At 43.2% G+C, this 21450-nt stretch overlaps 1 protein-coding gene across 4 annotated transcripts in view; it reads right to left on the bottom strand.

The window, feature by feature from the left end:
- The window catches only part of FYN (FYN proto-oncogene, Src family tyrosine kinase), a 209941-nt gene that overhangs the window by 54627 nt on the left and 133864 nt on the right, over window positions 1–21450 (bottom strand). The window lies entirely within an intron of this gene.

The raw sequence follows: 21450 nt of genomic DNA, 5'->3' as shown, positions 1-21450 counted from the left end.
GGATGTCATGATAGCCTACAGTAACAAAATCATTTAAATCTGCTAATTAACTTTTCAAATTTCCATTAGCTTTTGACATCTTTCAGAAACATTTAAAAACTCATTCCCATGTTCTAGAATTAGTGGTGAATTCAAACTTGAGTCATTGTCACCCCAGCCTCCTTCAAACCAAACCTACTTCTGCGCTGATCTCAGTAAATGGCACCACCAAGGTGTTCAAGTCAGAATCCTGAAGCACATCCTTAGTGGCTCCTCTTTGCTTACTTTTCAGTCTTCCTGTCTCACACTCTACTATCCAAACTTGCCTAACTTCTCAGTTCGTCAAAGGTTCTATTTTTCCCACTCATCTTTCGTCTTTGGAACATGGCTTTGAACACTTTTTGCCCCCCTCCTCTTTGATACACAATATATCCTTCATGTCTCAGTCAAGACACCACTTCCTCTGCAAAGCCTTCTCTGATTTCCCTGCCATCCCCCAGGCTGGGGTGGTGCTCTTCCTAAGTGCTCCCATGATATCTTGACTTCCCTCATTACGGCATCTATTGCGCCATATTAAAACATGGCCTGTCCACTTGTCTCATTGCTCAATAGACTGCGAGTTCCAGGAAAGCAGGGCTCTGTCCATTTTTGTCATAGCTATATTGCCAATGCCTGGCACATAGCAGGTGCTCAATAAAGAGCAATTGAATGAGTGAAGATTCTCTAGCCCACTGTTTCTCTTTCACCCTTTCTTTCTCTCTGCATCAAGGCCAACTCTTCTTCCAAGAATTTTTATCAGCAGTGTGCCCTGTATTTTGAATCTATTGGCATGTGTGAGAAGTGAAGAAGATTCAAAAATGGAAGGTGAGTTGGTTAAATGACCCCACTTTGGACTGCAATGTCCTGTAATACCCTGCCCAGCTGACAGCAGGGAGGTAGGACATGCAACGGATGTCCCTGCCAAAATTCTGAAAAGTGGCCCATTTGGGACCAAAGAACCAAATAAGAAATACATGACATCATGTGTAATTACATGTATTCACTGGGGAGAACACAGCTGGTACAGGATGGGAAGGGACTTGAGGCGGTGAAGGGAAATGAAAAGAGCCAGTTTCTCTATATATCTTGCAAACCAAAATGGGGGTGCCACATCAGATACGGAGACTCTCGGGAGGTACTGTTCAGAGAGCACTGCTTTCCTGCTGGCTGGGGTCATGGAAGCAATATCAGACTGTTTAAAGCCCTCTCACATTACATGTTTCAATAAATACTTACTGAATTTAATGTCGTTAGCTGAGAATGGAAATGTTTGGAAATGAGCCGCCTGCTGCTTGAGCTGAGCTCACCAAATCTGGAACACATTTACGCGTAAATCATTCCAGATTAACTTACAGTGTACTGTGTCCAACAGGCTCTCTAACTTACGGTAAATGAATATGATTTTAACAAGTTTCCAATAGGAAATGCAACATATCTCCAAGGCATGACTGACTGAAGGAGTTTCATCATTTGTTGTTGGTGTCGCTTCATAATAAGACTGGTAAATATCTTGCTCACTTTACATTAACTCTTCCCTGGCGGAACACTGTCCTGAGCGTCTACAAAGGCCAACAGAAGACACTGCTTGCCCCAGGTACTCTTTTCAGGGATTTCACTGATCTGCTTTAGTTAGAGGATGTGAGACCTGAATCACAGAATCACATCATTTACGTCAGTGGTTCTCAGCTGGGGGTGACTTCGCTGTCTATGACCAAGGGACATATTTGGTTGTCACAGCTTGAGGGTAAGGGGTACTGCTGGCACCCGGTGGCAAGAGGCCAAGGATGCTGCTAAACATCCTACAATGAACAGGACAGCCTCTAACTACCAAGAATTACCTTGACCCTGAACGTAAATGTGTCAAGGTCAAGAAATCCTGATTTATGAAGAGGAAAAGAATTACAGCTATATCTTTGAAACAGTATAAGTGCTGTTTCCCTTATATGCATGTGATTGCCTTCCTTAGGAGAATGGGCATGCTAGGGAGAAGAAGGCAATTTAAAGAATTGACATAAAATGCTCTGTTTTTTTTCTCTAGAAGTTTGTTCCTTGTGATAGAGGAAAGAATCTAAAACCAATGAGAACTCTCAGTACAAACTAGTCTTCCAATTCCATCAAAACAAAACCCTACATCAGAAACTTACTGAAAACAGGACCCTACATCTAACCAAACCAAGAAAAAAATAATCTTTCAAAAATCTTCTAAAAAAAGTATTACCACTGTAATAAATGCCTAACAGCTTTTATATAATTCTATGAAACAACGGAAGGAAACAAATAGTAAGCTCCTTGGAGGCAGCAACTATTTTTCAGTTTTTGTTCCATCATTGCATGTCCAGAACAGTGCCTGGAACACAGTAGAAGCTCAATAAATATGTGTTAAATGATTAAATGCAAAAACCCCAAACTCTATCAAAATCATTTTGGAGAAAACAATTCTCTTTTATACCACTTCGTGTGTTTACAATTTTGAGTAAGGAATGTTTCTGCACAGATCTTGTGTACTCTCTTCACTTCACTGACAAACATGAAGAAAATGAAATAAATCAGTAAGTGTGGGCTTGGTCATTAAAACTTAATCACAATGAAAATATTTGTATAAGAACTTGTGGTCTTCTTCCTCCCACTTGAGGCGGTCAGACTAACCATTTCCTGATGAAAGAATCAGAAGATGCTATATGAGTTGTACTCAGTGTGACTTTGGGCTCCTTGCCAAGAAGCAAAGTTCTGAGCATTCGGGTTAAAATAAAAACATCCTTATTACGTACAGTTCTGTGGTGTGGCTTTTATGGCCCGCGCTGTGGGTCCATCATGAACATATAATGCACTAATACATTTGCTCAAGGTCCGTGGGGCGCTGGGAAACGCTGAATAATGCCACTTGAAAGTGGGGCCCTGGAGGTACTCTGATCAGTAAATCATACATCATGACCTCATGACCATAGTCCTCTGTGCTTTGCTATGCCTAGAAAAACTGATGCACAGCACTTTGACCAGCAGGATCCTGTTCTTGTGGTGAAGCCCCCTATTCTCCAATTCTTCTGTAAATGGAAGGGCTCTGTTTCTACTATGTAAGTAAAACCTGATTTACTTAAAATTTCCTTAATTTTCTCATATGTGACACAAGAGCATTAAGCAACTCGGGCAGAAATTGCCAAAGAGAGAATCATTCAAGGATTGCCACGTCCCCTTCCTGTGAGCATGCATGATGGACGTCATCAATCCATCACAGCACCTTCTGATGCTACACCACGTGTGGCCTCAGAATCCTTCTTCACATAGCCCTTGAGTGGTTGACGGAAGCTGACATGAAGGATGGAATCTATCTGCTACTCTGGGCATAGGCTACTTCGATCCAGAATGAGTCTGGTCGAACGTACATTCCCTCCTCCGATGCCACAGACCCCAGTCTGGTCTGCTAGATGCACATTAAACACAGATATGCTCACATTTCCTCATATGCCAATCAATAAAGCAACACCTGGCGGGCTTCCCTGGTGGCGCAGTGGTTGAGAATCTGCCTGCCAATGCAGGGGACACGGGTTCGAGCCCTGGTCTGGGAAGATCCCACATGCCACGGAGCAACTGGGCCCGTGAGCCACAATTACTGAGCCTGCGCGTCTGGAGCCTGTGCTCCGCAACAAGAGAGGCCGCGATGGTGAGAGGCCCGCGCACCGCGATGAAGAGTGGTCCCCACTTGCCGCAACTAGAGAAAGCCCTCGCACAGAAACGAAGACTCAACACAGTCATAAATAAATAAATAAAAGAACGTGAATTTCTTTAAAAAAATAAAATAAAAAAAAAAATAAAGCAACACCTGTATGCCCAGGTTATAACATCACAGGACTTGTGAGATTTCAGGCGTGTGCGAGAGCTAGGTACCAGAAAAGGAAAAAGGCCACTGGCAGTCTTCTGCAAAGGCAAATTACTTTCTCTTGAGACACATAAATGGGATGGCAGGAGGAAGAAGGTGAAACGGACAAAAAATAACTTTAACCTCAGCAGTGTAAGCACGATGCCTCAGAAACCAGCCTAGGTGGGTGTGGAGAAGTGAAGAGCCCTCAAGCGTAACTGGCATCCTTGATCCCAACAGCCCAGACTCTGGAGAGTGATGGTGAAGCCACACTAGCCTGTGCTCTGATGTGGCATGTTTCCTGGGGCTGTCATTCACTATCCCTTTAGCTGGTCTCTGCTTTACCTGGGCAGGTATCACAATGAAAGGAAAAGAACGAGAAAGGCAACTGAACTAAGAACCTAGAAACCAAACACAAGCAACCCAGATAGATGGGGACAGCTGGAAAAGTATTGAAAGCCGAACTGTAGATAGACTGCACAGTTTCACACACTTCTCTGGGAGAAAAGCAAAAACTAGCAGTTTAACGAGCAAACACCCTTTTCCAGTCAATAGTAATAGCATGAGGCAAAAGGATAAGATGTGGCAGCGACACATCAGAAATGCGTTGACTTCAGCACAGAAGATTCATGGCAGGGGACTCTTGATCCTTGTAAAACCAGAAATACCCACAAGAGTCAACCTGAGGTATTTTGCTACGTTCTCGATAGGGAAAACTAATCCCTTGAAAGTCTAGGGAAGGCTTTCCTTAATTTTCCCGACATAACTACCAGAAGCAGGACATTTAGAGACAGAGGTAGCAATGGTAGTTGGGCCACAGCATCTGTCACCCCAATGTTTTAGTGTTTTCAGTCCTTTACAATGTGGCTTTTCTCTTTGTGGGACCCTGGGTCCTGACACCCCACAGGGAGTGCGGGCAGTGCTGTCTTCTGGGGACAGCCAGGGCAGAGGTGCCAGGGATGACTGGAGAGAAAGCAGGCTGGACCCTCTTTGAAGCACAAACACTCCCCAAGGCCCTGAAGCAGGGAAAAGGTCGCAGCTGGGATGACACTTGAGAGATGTAAATACTTGAGGCCTGAACCACGCACAGCATTGGTGCTGGGTCCAGCTCAGCTATGAAAAAAGAGCACACAGGACTCTGCCAGTGAGGGAAAATCCTCTTTTTGCTGCCAACTGGAAGGAAGGCGTGAAGTACGAGCCTTGCTGAAAAGGTGGTGCGGTAGGCAGATCTCTAAGGTGTGCCCAAGATTCCCACCTCCGGTGGATAAGCCCTGGATAATCCCTGGGACTTGTGGATGATGGGATCATCGCTCCTGTGATTACGTTATCTTCTTTGGCACAGTTGACTTTAACAGAAGAGGGATTATCCTAGATGGACCTGACCTCATGAGGTGAGCCCTTGAAAGGGATAGGCTCTTTCTGGAGAAGCAGATTCAAAGTGTGAGAGGCATTCCATGGGAGGGATAGTCTCCACTGCTGGCTTTGAAGACAGAGGGGGCTATGTGGGTGGTCTCTAGGAGCTGAGAACAGCTCCCAGCTGGCAGAAAGCAAAGAAACAGAGACCTCAGTCCTACAACCACAAGGAACTGAGTTGGGTCAAGAACCCAAAGAAATCTGGAAATGAATTCTTCCCTAGTCAAGCTTCCAGATGAGAACGCTGTCAGTCAATACACTGAATTCAGCCTTGTGTGAGAGCCCAGCCACACTGTGCCCAGACCTGTGACTCAGAACTGTGAGCTGATAAATGGGTGTTGTTTAAGTCACTAAGTTTGTCATAATTTGTTACACAGCAATAGAAAACAAAAACATCTTTTGGTGGGATGGGGCACCATGGAGATGAAGGCTCCAATCTCAGCAGTGATGACCAATATCAAATGAAGGCTCACTGCAAGCCAGGAGCTGTGCTATGTACTGGAACATGTTGTCTCACTAAATTCTCATGACAGTCCTAAGACGTGGGATTGCTATTTCCCCTCATTTTACAACGGAGAAACAGAGAGGTTTGGGAATTTGTTCACAGCTCAGTCAGGGGTGGAGATGGGATTTGGAGCCAGACAGACTGATTTCACGGCCAGCACATGGGGCCTCTACACTAGCCTTGCCTCCTGCCCCATGGAATCCTGGCTAGTCCACACAAGGGTGTGGGCGCGAGGGTAGGAGGTGTGGAGGGAGAGACCTGTGGAGAAGTCCTCTGACTCCGAAGAACCCAACCTCATGTGCATGACTAACGAAGGCCCTGATTTCGGGAACTGGGCCCCACTGCCCCACATTCACGGCCCACCCCCTAAGACAGGGGACTCTGCAGGGGTGCTGGGACCACACCAGGTGTGGTGAGTCACCAGCTTCCCTGATGTGGTTTGGCATCTTAATGAACGTTTAGCCAATGCCATTAAAGCAGCCCTTAGTTTCCTGATACTTCCTAGATGTGGCGGGGTATGTATATACACCACGAAGAAGTTAGCACTGGGTTCCTTGGTGTAAAAGTGAGCTGTCCTACTGCACTGAAAACATGATGTGCTTTATATCATATAAACTTTCTGGAACACATTTACTGCATAAACTGAGCTATACATGTAATGCTTCCTCCAAGCATAAAAATAACAGATTTCTACTCTTGGTGGAGCCCTGAGAGGGAGAGCCCCCCACAAACACAGGTGATAAAATATTATACCTTTGGGGTAAGAAGGCTGATGTAAAAGCAGGAGTATCTACAACGTAGACACTAGCCACATGCAACAATGGGAGAACCGGAGCCTATTTAAAAATCAAGTCAAAACTTTGCTTCAGAAATAATAAGAAGTGGAGTTGGACCCATTCGATCATTTACACATGGCTTTGCAAAGACCCTCTGGAGGGTGAGGAGAATGGACCTTGTTCCATACCGCACAGCAAGGGAACTGAACTAATAGAAATCACTCTTAAAATGTCACATTACTTTAAGAAAAAGCCACATTTCTGGCACCTAGAATATTTGTTGGCTTCCACTCTCCGGCTTCTCCTGTTCAAATGACCCCCAGGCTGCAAGGCAGCAGCTCACACTCCGGCAGTTCTCTTTCCCTCTGTACACCCTTCTGTTCCCCAATGCCCAGGAACCCACAAGCACCTAATAAAAAAGAAGTGGAAGCATCAAACCCCAATGGTGAGATTTAACACTGCAGTCAACTAACTACTGGAACCAGTCCCAAACCCAAGTGGGCAAATGAGGTTTTAATACCAAACTGTGGAAATGCTCCAAAAGGAGCGAAGAACATTTTCTTCTTACATTCACTTCACTTTGGATGTCAAGGTTAAGACAAGAGTGAAATGGTGATAAAAAATAAAGATGTATTTTAACTGTCTATGCCAAACAAAGGGTTCAGAAAGAATTAGAGCACTGATTGTTCTTCAGGCCTTCCCCCACCCCTTTTTGGACCTTAGAAAAGTTCCTTGTGGTTAGCATTTTAAAATTTTATCTATTTTTATTGAGATATAATTCATATTGCATAAAATCACCCTCTTAAAGTATACAGTTTAGTGTTTTTTAATATATTTGCAAAGGAAACCATTACCACTATCTATTTCCAGAACATTTTCATCACCCCAAAAGAAACCTGTACCCATGAAGCAGTTACTTCCCATCACATTCTCAGCCTAGCCCCTGGCAACCACGAATCTACTTTATGTCTCTGTGGATTTGCCTATTCTGAGTATTTTATTTTATTTTTAACATCTTTATTGGGGTATAATTGCTTTACAATGGTGTGTTAGTTTCTGCTTTATAACAAAGTGAATCAGTTATACATATACATATGTCCCCATATCTCTTCCCTCTTGCATCTCCCTCCCTCCCACCTTCCCTATCCCACCCCTCTAGGTGGTCACAAAGCACCGAGCTGATCTCCCTGTGCTATGCGGCTGCTTCCCACTAGCTATCTATTTTACATTTGGTAGTGTATATATGTCCATGCCACTCTCTCACTTTGTCCCGGCTTACCATTCCCTCTCCCTATATCCTCAAGTCTAGTAGGTCTGTGTCTTTATTCTCGTCTTGCCCCTAGGTTCTGCAATGACCATATATATATATATATTTTTTTTAGATTCCATATATATGTGTTAGCATACGGTATTTGTTTTTCTCTTTCTGACTTACTTCACTCTGTGTGACAGACTCTAGGTCCAACCACCTCACTACAAATAACTCAATTTCATTTCTTTTTATGGCTGAGTAATATTCCATTGTATATATGTGCCACATCTTCTTTATCCATTCATCTGTTGATGGACACTTAGGTTGCTTCCATGTCCTGGCTATTGTAAATAGAGCTGCAATGAATATACTGGTATATGACTCTTTCTGAATTATGGTTTTCTCAGGGTATATGCCCAGTAGTGGGATTGCTGGGTCGTAGGGTAGTTCTATTTTTAGTTTTTTAAGGAACCTCCATACTGTTCTCCATAGTGGCTGTATCAATTTACATTCCCACCAACAGTGCAAGAGGGTTCCCTTTTCTCCACACCCTCTCCAGCATTTATTGTTTCTAGATTTTTTGATGATGGCCATTCTGACCGGTGTGAGATGATATCTCAATGTAGTTTTGATTTGCATTTCTCTAATGATTAATGATGTTGAGCATTCTTTCATGTGTTTGTTGGCAGTCTGTATATCTTCTTTGGAGAAATGTCTATTTAGGTCTTCTGCCCTTTTTTTTTTTTAATGCTATTCTTGTCTGCTTACATTCTTTTTATTTATGTATGTATGTATGTATGTATGGCTGTGTTGGATCTTCGTTTCTGTGCGAGGGCTTTCTCTAGTTGTGGCAAGCGAGGGCCACTCTTCATCGCGGTGCGGGGGCCACGCTTCATTGCGGTGCATGGGCCTCTCACTATCGCGGCCTCTCATTGCCGAGCACAGGCTCCAGACGCGCAGGCTCAGTAATTGTGGCTCATGGACCTAGTTGCTCCGCGGCATGTGGGATCTTCCCAGACCAGGGCTCGAACCCGCGTCCCCTGCATTGGCAGGCAGATTCTCAACCACTGCGCCACCAGAGAAGCCCTTCTGCCCATTTTTTGATTGGGTTGTTTGTTTTTTTCATATTGAGCTGCATGAGCTGCTTGTAAATTTTGGAGATTAGTCCTTTGTCAGTTGCTTCGTTTGCAAATATTTTCTCCCATTCTGAGGGATGTCTTCTCGTCTTGTTTATGGTTTCCTTTGCTGTGCAAAAGCTTTTAAGTTTCATCAGGTCCCATTTGTTTATTTTTGTTTTTATTTCCATTTCTCTAGGAGGTGGGTCAAAAAGGATCTTGCTGTGATTTATGTCATAGCGTGTTCAGCCTATGTTTTCCTCTAAGAGTTTTATAGTGTCTGGCCTTACATTTAGGTCTTTAATCCATTTTGAGTTTATTTTTGTGTATGGTGTTAGGGAGTGTTCTAATTTCATTCTTTTACATGTAGCTGTCCAGTTTTCCAAGCACCACTTATTGAAGAGGCTGTCTTTTCTCCATTGTATATTCTTGCCTCCTTTATCAAAGATAAGGTGACCATATGTGCATGGGTTTATCTCTGGGCTTTCTATCCTGTTCCATTGATCTATATTTCTGTTTTTGTGCCAGTACCATACTGTCTTGATTACTGTAGCTTTGTAGTATAGTATGAAGTCAGGAAGCCTGATTCCTCCAGCTCCGTTTTTCTTTCTCAAAATTGCTTTGGCTATTCAGGGTTTTTTGTGTTTCCATACAAATTGTGAACTTTTTTGTTCTAGTTCTGTGAAGAATGCCAGTGGTAGTTTGATAGGGATTGCACTGAATCTGTAGATTTTTGGGGTAGTAGAGTCTTTTTCACAATGTTGATTCTTCCAATCCAAGAACATGGTATATCTCTCCATCTGTTTGTATCACCTTTAATTTCTTTCATCAGTGTCTTATAATTTTCTGCATACAGGTTTTTTGTCTCTTTAGGTAGGTTTATTCCTAGATATTTTATTCTTTTTGTTGCCATGGTAAATGGAAAGGTTTTCTTAATTTCACTTTCAGATTTTTCATCATTAGTGTATAGGAATGCAAGAGATTTCTGTGCATTAATTTTGTATCTGCTACTTTACCAAATTCATTGATTAGCTCTAGTAGTTTTCTGGTAGCAGCTTTAGGATTCTCTATGTATAGTATCATGTCATCTGCAAACAGTGACAGCTTTACTTTTTCTTTCCCGATTTGGATTCCTTTTATTTCTTTTTCTTCTCTGATTGCTGTGGCTAAAACTTCCAAAACTGTGTTGAATAATAGTGGTGAGAGTGGGCAACCTTGTCTTGTTCCTGCTCTTAGTGGAAATGGTTTCAGTTTTTCACCATTGAGGACGATGTTGGCTGTAGGTTTGTCATACATGGCCTTTATTATATTGAGGAACGTTCCCTCTATGCCTACTTTCTGGAGGGTTTTTATCATAAATGGGTGTTGAACTTTGTCGAAAGCTTTCTCTGCATCTATTGAGATGATCATATGGTTTTTCTCCTTCAATTTGTTAATATGGTGTATCACACTGATTGATTTGCATATATTGAAGAATCCTTGCATTCCTGGGATAAACCCAACTTGATCATGGTGTATGATCCTTTTAATGTGCTGTTGGATTCTGTTTGCTAGTATTTTGTTGAGGATTTTTGCATCTATGCTCATCAGTGATATTGGCCGGTAGTTTTCTTTCTTTGTGACATCTTTGTCTGGTTTTGGTTATCAGGGTGATGGTGGCCTTGTAGAATGAGCTTGGGAGTGCTCCTCCCTCTGCTACATTTTTGGAAGAGTTTGAGAAGGATAGGTGTTAGCTCTTCTCTAAATGTTTGATAGAATTCACCTGTGAAGCCATCTGGTCCTGGGCTTTTGTCTGTTGGAAGATTTTTTTTTTTTTTTTACTCTTTTTTTTTTTTTAATTAATTAATTTATTTTTGGCTGTGTTGGGTTTTCGTTTCTGTGAGGGATTTCTGTAGTTGCGGCAAGCGGGGCCACTCTTCATCGCGGTGCGCGGGCCTCTCACTATCGCGGCCTCTCTTGTTGCGGAGCACAGGCTCCAGACGCGCAGGCTCAGCAGTTGTGGCTCACGGGCCCAGTTGCTCCGTGGCATGCGGGATCCTCCCAGACCAGGGCTCGAACCCGTGTCCCCTTCATTGGCAGGCAGATTCTCAACCACTGCACCACCAGGGAAGCCCCTGTTGGAAGATTTTTAATCACAGTTTCAATTTCAGTGCTTGTGATTGGTCTGTTCATATTTTCTATTTCTTCCTGGTTCAGTCCCGGCAGGTTGTGCATTTCTAAGAATCTGTCCATTTCTTCCAGGTTGTCCATTTTATTGGCATATAGTTGCTTGTAGTAATCTCTCATGATCCTTCGTATTTCTGCAGTGTCAATTGTTCTCTATTTCATTTCTAATTCTATTGATTTGAGTCTTCCCCCTTTTTTTCGTGATGAGTTTGGCTAATGGTTTATCAATTTTGTTTATCTTCTCAAAGAACCAGCTTCTAGTTTTATTGATCTTTGCTATCGTTTCCTTCATTTCTTTTTCATTTATTTCTGATCTGATCTTTATGATTTCTTTCCTTCTGCTAACTTTGGGGTTTTTTTGTTCTTCTTTCTCTAATTGCTTTAGGTGTAAGGTTAGGTTGTTTATTTGAGATGTTTCTTGTTTCTTAAGGTAGGATTGTATTGCTATAAACTTCCCTTTTAGAAGTGCTTTTGCTGCATCCCATAGGTTTTGGGTCATCATGTTTTCATTGTCATTTGTTTCTAGGTATTTTCTGATTTCCTCAGTGATCTCTTGGTTATTAAGCAGTGTGTTGTTTAGCCTCCATGTGTTTGTATTTTTTACAGATTTTTTCCTGTAACTGATATCTAGTCTCATGGCGTTGTGGTCGGAAAAGACACTTGATACGATTTCAATTTTCTTAAATACTACATGCTACAGATTCTACAGATTCAGTGCAATCCCTATCAAACTACCACTTAAATACTTAAATGCTAGTATTTTTCAACAAAATACTAGCAAACAGAATCCAACAGCACATTAAAAGGATCATACACCATGATCAAGGCTTGATTTGTGACCCAAGATATGATCTATCCTGGAGAATGTTCCATGAGCACTTGAGAAGAATGTGTATTCTATTGTTTTTGGATGGAATGTCCTACAAATATCAATTAAGTCCATCTTGTTTAATGTATCATTTAAAGCTTGTTTTTCCTTATTTATTTTCATTTTGGATGATCTGTCCATTGGTGAAAGTGGGCTGTTAAAGTCCCCTACTATGATTGTGTTGCTGTCGATTTCCCCTTTTATGGCTGTTAGTATTTCCCTTATGTATTGAGGTGCTCCTATGTTGGGTGCATAAATATTTACAATTGTTATATCTTCTTCTTGGATTGATCCCTTGACCATTATGTAGTGTCCTTCTTTGTCTCTTGTAATAGTCTTTGTTTTAAAGTCTATTTTGTCTGATATGACAATTGCTACTCCAGCTTTCTTTTGATTTCCATTTGCATGGAATATCTTTTTCCATCCCCTCACTTTCATTCTGTATGTGTCTCTAGGTCTGAAGTGGGTCTCTTGTAGAGAGCATATATACAGGTCTTGTTTTGGTATCCATTCAGCCAATCTATGTCTTTTGGTTGGAGCATTTAATCCATTTACATTTAAGGTAATTATCGATATGTATGTTCCTATTATCATTTTCTTAATTGTTCTGCGTTTGTTATTGTAGGTCTTTTACTTCTCTTGTGTTTCTTGCCTAGAGAAGTTCCTTTAACATTTGTTGTAAAGCTGGTTTGGTGGTGCTGAATTCTCTTAGCTTTTGCTTGTCTGTAAAGGTTTTAATTTCTCCATCGAATCTGAATGAGATCCTTGCTGGGCAGAGTAATCTTGGTTGTAATTTTTCTCCTTCATCACTTTAAATATGTCCTGCCACTCCCCTCTGGCTTGCAGAGTTTCTACTGAAAGGTCAGCTATTAACCTTATGGGGATTCCCTTGTTTGTTATTTGTTGCTTTTCCCTTGCTGCTTTTAATATTTTTTCTTTGTACTGAATTTTTGATAGTTTGCTTAATATGTGTCGGCATGTTTCTCCTTGGATTTATCCTGTATGGGACTCTCTGTGCTTCCTGGACTTGATTAACTATTTCCTTTCCCATATTAGGGAAGTTTTCAACTATAATCTCTTCAAATATTTTCTCAGTCCCTTTCTTTTTCTCTTCTTCTTCTGGGACCCCTATAATTCGAATGTTGGTGTGTTTAATGTTGTCCCAGAGGTCTCTGAGACTGTCCTCAGTTCTTTGCATTCTTTTTTCTTTATTCTGCTCTGCAGTAGTTATTTCCACTATTTTATCTTCCAGGTCACTTATCCGTTCTTCTGCCGCAGTTACTGTGCTATTGATCCCTTCTAGAGAATTTTTAATTTCATTTATTGTGTTGTTCATCACTGTTTGTTTGCTCTTTAGTTCTCCTAGGTCCTTGTTAAACGTTTCTTGTATTTTCTCCATTCTATTACCAAGATTTTGGATCATCTTTACTAACATTATTCTGAATTCTTTTTCAGGTAGACTGCCTATTTCCTCTTCATTTGTTAGGTCTGGTGGGTTTTTGCCTTGCTCCTTCATCTGCTGTGTGTTTCTGTGTCTTCTCATTTTGCTTAACTTACTGTGTTTGGGGTCTCCTTTTCGCAGGCTGCAGGTTCGTAGTTCCCATTGTGTTTGGTGTTTGTCCCCAGTGGCTAAGGTTGGTTCAGTGGGTTGTGTAGACTTCCTGGTGCAGGAGAGTAGTGCCTGTGTTCTGGTGGATGAAGCTGGATCTTGTCTTTCTGGTGGGCAGGTCCACGTCTGGTGGTGTGTTTTGGGGTGTCTGTGGCCTTATGATTTTAGGCAGCCTCTCTGCTAATGGATGGGGTTGTGTTCCTGTCTTGTTAGTTGTCTGGCATAGGGTGTCCAGCACTGTAGCTTGCTGGTTGTTGAGTGGAGCTGGGTCTTGGTGTTGAGGTGGAGATCTCTGGGAGATTTTTGCCGTTTGATATTACGTGGAGCTGGGAGGTCTCTTGTGGACCAGTGGCCTGAACTTGGCTCTCCCACCTCAGAGGCACAGCCCTGACGCCTGGCTGGATCACCAAGAGCCTGTCATCCACACGGCTCAGAATAAAAGGGAGAAAAAATAGAAAGAAAGAAAGAAAGAAAGAAAGAGGATAAAATAAAATAAAATAAAGTCATTAAAATAAAAAATAATAATTAAGAAAAAATTTTTTAAAAGTAAAAAAAACCCCAAAAAAACCCCAGACAGACAGAACCCTAGGACAAATGGTAAAAGCAAAGCTATACAGACAAAATCACACACAGAACCATACACATACACACTCACAAAAAGAGAAAAAGGGGAAAAAAAAAAATATCTTTGCTCCCAAAGTCCACCTCCTCAATTTGGGATGATTTGTTGTCTATTCAGGTATTCCACAGATGCAGGGTACATCAAGTTGACTGTGGAGATTTAATCCGTTGCTCCTGAGGCTGCTGGGAGAGATTTCCCTTTCTCTTCTTTGTTCGCACAGCTCCCGGGTTTCAGCTTTGGATTTGGCCCCGCCTCTGCGTGTAGGTCACCTGAGGGCGTCTGTTCTTCGCTCAGACAGGACGGGGTTAAAGGAGCAGCTGCTTCGGGGGCTCTGGCTCACTCAGGCCGGGGGGAGGGAGCGGTACGGAGGAGGCGGGGTGAGTCTGTGGCGGCAGAGGCCAGCGTGACGTTGCACCAGCCTGAGGCGTGCTGTGCGTTCTCCCGGGTAAGTTGTCCCTGGATCACGGGACCCTGGCAGTGGTGGGCTGCACAGGCTCCCAGGAGGGGAGGTGTGGAGAGTGACCTGTGCTCGCACACAGGCTTCTTGGTGGCTGCAGCAGCAGCCTTAGCGTCTCATGCCCATCTCTGGGGTCTGCGCTGATAGCCGCGGCTCGCGCCCGTCTCTGGAGCTCCTTTAAGCAGCGCTCTGAATCCCCTCTCCTTGCACACCAGGAAACAAAGAGGCAAGAAAAAGTCTCTTGTTTCTTCGGCGTTCCAGACCTTTTCCCGGACTCCCTCAGGGCTAGCTATGGCACACTAACCCCTTCAGGCTGTGTTCATGCAGCCAACCCCAGCGATCCGACCTCCGAAGCCCGAGCCTCAGCTCCCAGCCCATGCCCACCCCGGCGGGGGAGCAGACATGCCTCTCGGGCTGGTGAGTGGTGGTCGGCACCGGTCCTCTGTGCGGGAATCTCTCCGCTTTGCCCTCCGCACCCCTGTGGCTGTGCTCTCCTCCGTGGCTCCGAAGCTTCCCCCCTCCGCCACCCGCAGTCTCCGCCCGCGAAGGGCCTTCCTAGTGTGTGGAAACCTTTCCTCCTTCACAACTCCCTCCCACTGGTGCAGGTCTGTCCGTATCCTTTTGTCTCTGTTTTTTCTTTTTTCTTTTTCCCTACCCAGGTACGTGGGGAGTTTCTTGCCTTTTGGGAGGTCTGAGGTCTTCTGCCAGCGTTCAGTAGGTGTTCTGTAGGAGTTGTCCCACATGTAGATGTATTTCCGATGTATCTGTTGGGAGGAAGGTGATCTCCGCGTCTTACTCTTCCGCCATCTTGAAGCTCCCTGAGTATTTTACATAAATGGAATCATGTAATACGTGGCTTTTTTGACTGGCTACTTTTGCTTGGCGTAACATTTTCAGGATTCATTCAGTTTGTAGCATGACTTAGTACTTCATTCCTTTTTATGGCTGCAAAGTATTCCATTGAATGGATATATCACTTATTGCTTACCAATCATCAGCTGATAGACATGTGGTTTGTTTCCACTTCTTGGCTATTATGAATAGTGCTGCTGTAAACATTCATGAACAAGCTTTTGTGTGGACATATGCTTTCAATTCTCTTGGGTTAACATTGTAACATATAAGGAATTTATATAGATAAGAAAACTCTAAGATTAGGTAAATGGGAAAGCATGTGAATTGGCAATTCAAAGAAAGTAAAAAACAACTTGTGAAATATATTTCCCTTCAGTGGTAATCAAAGAAACACAATTTAGATTAGTAAGATACTTTCACTTCTAAATTAACAAAATTTTAAAAAGATGTTTGCCCATCTTTACAATACAATGTATGTATTCTCATACATTGCTGATGTATGAGAATTAACGTAAGCAGGAATTAACGTATAACTTTTTGTAAACCAACTTCAATATTATCAGAAAATCTTAAAAATGGGTCTGCTCTTTAACCTCTAAATCTGTTCTAGAGAGAGACTTAAAAAAAAAGACACATGAAGAGATCCTATGAAGTGTTATTTATAATTTGAAAAATTATAAAGTATGCTAATTATTTAACAAGAAGGCAATGGCTAAGCATATTGTAAGGCCATAATGTAAAGTTAAGCACAAGTTAAAACTTATACTTACAAAAAATTATTAGTAATATGTAAAATATTATAATATTTTCCATTAATATTATAATTAATGGAAAATATTATAATATTTTCCTGTTACACTAAGAAGGATCACATGATTGCAAGTATGTGACAAATGCCTAGAGAATCCTTTGGAAGGAAAGATACCAAGATGCTTGCTGGTGGTATGTAGGGGATAATGCTATGAATGATGTTCTTCCCTCTCTGTTTCTTTATTTCTCAGATTTTCTATACTGAATCCACCAGTTTTAAAAATGAGACTAAATCACCTTTACTTGTTAATAAGAAAGGTCCTTTTAATCTTATCAATTACTGACTTAATTTGTATATATGTTGATAGCAACCATACAATGATGAAGTATGCGTTGTGAACTGAAAAATTGAGAGGTAGAGAAAGTGATTGATTCCCAAGCCTGTTAAGAGGCAACCTCGGGCTTCCCTGGTGGCGCAGTGGTTGAGAATCTGCCTGCTAATGCAGGGAACACGGGTTCGAGCCCTGGTCTGGGAGGATCCCACATGCCGCGGAGCGGCTAGGCCCGTGAGCCACAATTACTGAGCCTGCGTGTCTGGAGCCTGTGCTCCGCAACAAGAGAGGCCGCGATAGTGAGAGGCCCGTGCACCGCGATGAAGAGTGGCACCCCCTTGCCACAACTAGTGAAAGCCCTCGCACAGAAACGAAGACCCAACATAGCCATAAATTAAAAATAAATAAATTAATTTAAAAAAAAAAAAAAAAAAAAAAAAAAAAGAGGCAACCTCTCCTTCCAGAAGGTGTCAAGATAAAAGGTACCCAAGGACAGAGAGACTTCTGAGTGTGTTTTCATCACATCTGTGCTGGGAAGTAGGCAGTGAGGGAGCAGAGCTGAGAGTGGGTGGTGAAAGCACATAGAACCCCCATAAAAATCTAACTAGGGGCATAGATTAAGCAAACCTGTGATATATAATCAACTCAGAGGACCATGTAGGTGGCAAGTGGCAGAATCTGGGATAATAGAATCAGGAGTGGGGTGGCTGGCTTAGTGGGTTCTTGAGAATCTCTGGGCCCCATGTTCCTAGGTACCTGGGGAAACCCAGTAAACTCAGGATGACAGTACTTGTTCAGGTCACCCTTGAAACCCAACCAAGGAGCTCTGGTTACTGAGGACCTCTCTGTAAGTGAGGGCCTGAAGATCCCACATTGGCACGACTCTAAGAAGGGGTAGAGGATGAAGCAAACTACTGTTGTTCTTTGGATGCCTGTTACAGGCAAAGGGACTTGTTTAGGGCACCAGGCAGAAAAATTCTGTATTTTGCTCTCACTTTTCATCTTGTTGCCTTCACCTTTTCCTTTTGGGACGTTCAGCCTGGCCTTCTGATGCTTTGACCTTTGAGCCACAATCCCTAGAATCTGGGGCAATCCAAGCGGGGCATGGAATAGTAACCAGCACTGGTTTATTCAACCTGAAGTTTTTCAGCAACACAAAAGATGCAACAAAGATGTTTCTTCCTAATGTAGATCTTTAGAGTTAAGCCTCTTTCCACTCTCCTTGGCTCTGTTCTATAAAAACAACCACAGGAAAACAAAAATAAAAACAAAAATGTGGGCTTCTATTCGTGAACCAGCAAAGAGAAACAGGAAAGTCAGTGTCACATCTGGGCCAGAGTGGCAGAGACTGGCTTTCTGGGCTTAAAAGGCCAAGGGCCCAAGGGTCAGGCTGTCACCTGGCGGAGCCACAAGAAGACACGTTAGCACAAAGCGGCTGTTTGAACAGGCGTCATCAACACCCCCTCCCCACCAACGCAGAGAATGAAAGCCGAGGGGGTTCACTCTCCAAGGCCGGACAAAAACCAGCTCTGCCAATCTTTCCAGTCTCTATAGAGGTTCCCTGCCAGATGATTCTGCAAATGTGGCCTCCTCCTTTAAGAAAACAGTGAATTCTTTTTTCCTTTAATTCACCAGTTCCAGCCAAGAAGATCCATTCCTTTAAAGAAACAGAATGGACTTTGAATAAGCATATTTTTGTTCTTCTTTTTGCCCTTGAGCTCATGTTTGTGTTGACCGCGCCTCCCCTTTCCACCGATTACTTATCTGGTTATGAAGTCAGAGCCCATCAAAATCTATTGCCCTGAGAATTTGGTGTTGGGGCCATTTGCATTGTTTTTGGAACTGAGGCTGACGCCTTTGCTTTGAAGAAGGACATGAAGCCCGGTCCCTCCTCCCCTGGATCTTTATGTTGGCACTTTCTCAAGTTGCAAGGAATCAGCGACACCAGCAGCCATAACTTTTGCATCCCTTGCAGTGGTTTAGAATTTCAAAGCTTCTCAGCAGCTGTTTTGGTGTGAATGCTGATAAAGTAGCTGTTGGAAAACTGACCCCTCTCTAATTCCGCAGCCTCTACCGGGACAAGGAACAACTGTGACAGTGATGACGGGAACAAAGGGAGCAGAGAGGCCAACCACCTCTAGGCAGCCTCTTCCGGCCACCTCCTCGCCTAAAGGAAATGAGGACAGTCTCTGCCTCCCTTAAGTTTACATTCCTTACCTCTGGTGAGCCCAGGCTGGTTGATTATGTGGTACCTGCTTCAGTGAAGCCTTCTCAAGAGGTCTCACTCATGAACACAAGTTGAGTACCAACACAGACACAAGGAAATTAAAGGAGGGAGATAACAAGCAGGAAGAGGAGAACATGGAATCCACTGAAGGCAGTCAGTGATGCTTTCCCCAGCAGCCATAAAAACAGTATTTGGGATGACAAATTGTGGCCACTTTATATGGGAGGAACATGGGTTATGTGGGCTAGATCACTCGTTGATGACCTACTTGGCAGGTGAAATCCAGTCAGATGTATGTTAACAAATCCAAAAAGGGAAGACTTAGCTTATATACCAGCAAACATTTTATAAACACTATTATAAAATTTATGGTAAAGCAATTCAATAGTGACTTTTTGCTTGGCATATACATGAGGCAGACTATGATTTTTTTCATAGTGTTGTCTTGCAGAGTAACTGAACTTGAGGTTATCTCCTTAATGATGACAGCACAGCTGTTTATCTTCCCTTTTTCTGAGAGCTTGCAGGATTCTGGTGTCAGATAGGGTTGCCCTGGGCCTGAAGGGACAGAGGCCCAAATCCACATGACTGAAAACAAATGAGTAGTAGTATCCTACTGACAGGATAAAAGCTGGTGAGGGGTGTGGCAGACTTCTAGCTGTGCCACCAAATCCACCCCACTTCTTCCACAGTGACAAAGTTTTAGGCTGAAGACTATATTTTTCAGACTCCCTTGCAGCTATGTGTGGCCATGTCACTTAATTCTGGCCAACTGGTTGACAGTAGATGCTATATACTCAACTCTTGCATTCCTTAAGAGAGAGTGGGTTGCCCTCCATTGTCTTTCCCACTTCCTGTGGGCTGGAAAGTGGATGTGGTGCCGATAAACTGGCATTAACCAGGCAGAGGATGGCAACCCACCAGGGAATGGCAGAGCAGTAGGACAGAAGGAACCTGGGCCCTGGATGGCCTCGTGGAGCACAGCTTCAACCACCCTAAAGCTCTGATCTTGAGTGTAACATGAGAGAGGCATGAATATCCATCCTGTGTGAGCCACTAATTTTCTGGGGGAAGTGAGACGGAGTCTTTTTGTTATAACAGGTGGCCTGTACCCCAACACAAGGAGGAAGTAAATCTAACACAGAGGTAAAGGGAGGCTCTCTTGACCACTTGTTTGCTTTTTCCCCAGACTCTAAAACCAATAAGAGCTTCTGACCTCCTTTGATACTGACAGTTAAACTTGGATTAAGACAGGTTAGTAGGATAACAACCAACATGAATTGTAACAATAGCTACCATTATTAATAACTTATTTTCTTCTTGGTACTTCACATATGGTATTTCATTCAATCTGCAGAACAACTCTGACAGGGTATTTCACAGTAAGGAAGCTTGGGCTCACAGAATTTAAGTAACTTTCCCAGAGTTACCCAGTCAGTAGGACCTGGATCTAATTACCCCATGTTGCCTTTTGAGAAGCATGCTCTGCTCCTCATTAAAAGATAGACTTAATGATGTGACAGGAGCTGGGCATTGCTTTGTCCTACAGGTTGTTTTGGCTTTTTTCCACTATGGCTTAAAGTGCTCTTTAAGTGCGCTTTTCTTCAAGTGATCTAGCTTAGGACTGGTTCCCAAGTCTCCAGGGCATCTTGGTCCTGGAACACCAGGCCCCTGGTTTAGGGAAGGTCTGGAAGCAGTGGCATAGCCTGGGACAAGGCTGCTGAGTAGCCACGTGGTGTGGAGCACGTCACTCCAACACTGTGGAGCCCGGTCTCCTCATCAGTCGAGCAAGGCTTTGACAAGCAGCTGTCAGGGTTCATATCAAGCCTAACATTCCTGAAGGAGCCCAGAGCCCTCCTGCACACATTCAGGCAGAACCGAACCCCCACACAGGCCCAGCACAGCTCTTCACTCTCCTCAGCCCTAGGCTGAATCTTATCAATGACAGGGAGTCACAGAGGGACCTCACCACGTGGTCAGGTTTGTCTACAAATGCTCAGATGTCCCCCTGCCATGGCCAGAGCCTGCAGCATGAATATGCATATTATGAGAGTTTTACTGATGTAATAGGAGCTGGGCATTGCTATGTCCTATAGTTTTTATTTTATTTTTTACACTATGGCTTAAAGTATTCTTTCTTACTGTGGTTTTCAGAAGACCCGACTATGTCCTCCCCTTCCCTTTGTTGCTAAAATGAAGAGTAACTCATGATCTGGCTCAAGCAGCTCAGGCACTGATGCCCTGCTTTGGTCTTAACCCACCTCCTCCCTTGCCACACAGCAGCTCCATTTCTCTCTGGCTCTACCCTAGGGTTGCTAAGTACAGCTGTTCTCCCCTTGAGCTGCTGGAGATGAAGTTAAGAAAACAGAAATAAGAACAAAACTTCTCCCATCCTCCCAAACAAAAGTTACTCAGAAATCACCATAGTAACAAATCACCAGTTTTCAGCTGTTTCATCTCCCTTGCATTCTTGTCTCTCTGCGCACATCCTTTTATTTACATTCAGCCCTACCTCCAGCCTTTGTTCAGCAAACACATTCTGATCTTCCTTAAGTGACAGGCACTGTGCCAAGGGCTGTGGAGACAGAGTCAAGTAAATAAGGCCCTGCCTTCGAGGAGCTTATATATACTT

This window comes from Balaenoptera musculus, chromosome 12, assembly GCF_009873245.2.
Source record: "Balaenoptera musculus isolate JJ_BM4_2016_0621 chromosome 12, mBalMus1.pri.v3, whole genome shotgun sequence".
NCBI lineage: Eukaryota > Metazoa > Chordata > Mammalia > Artiodactyla > Balaenopteridae > Balaenoptera > Balaenoptera musculus.
The sequence above is the reverse complement of the archived record's forward strand: the minus strand, read 5'-3'. Positions and strand labels throughout refer to the sequence as shown.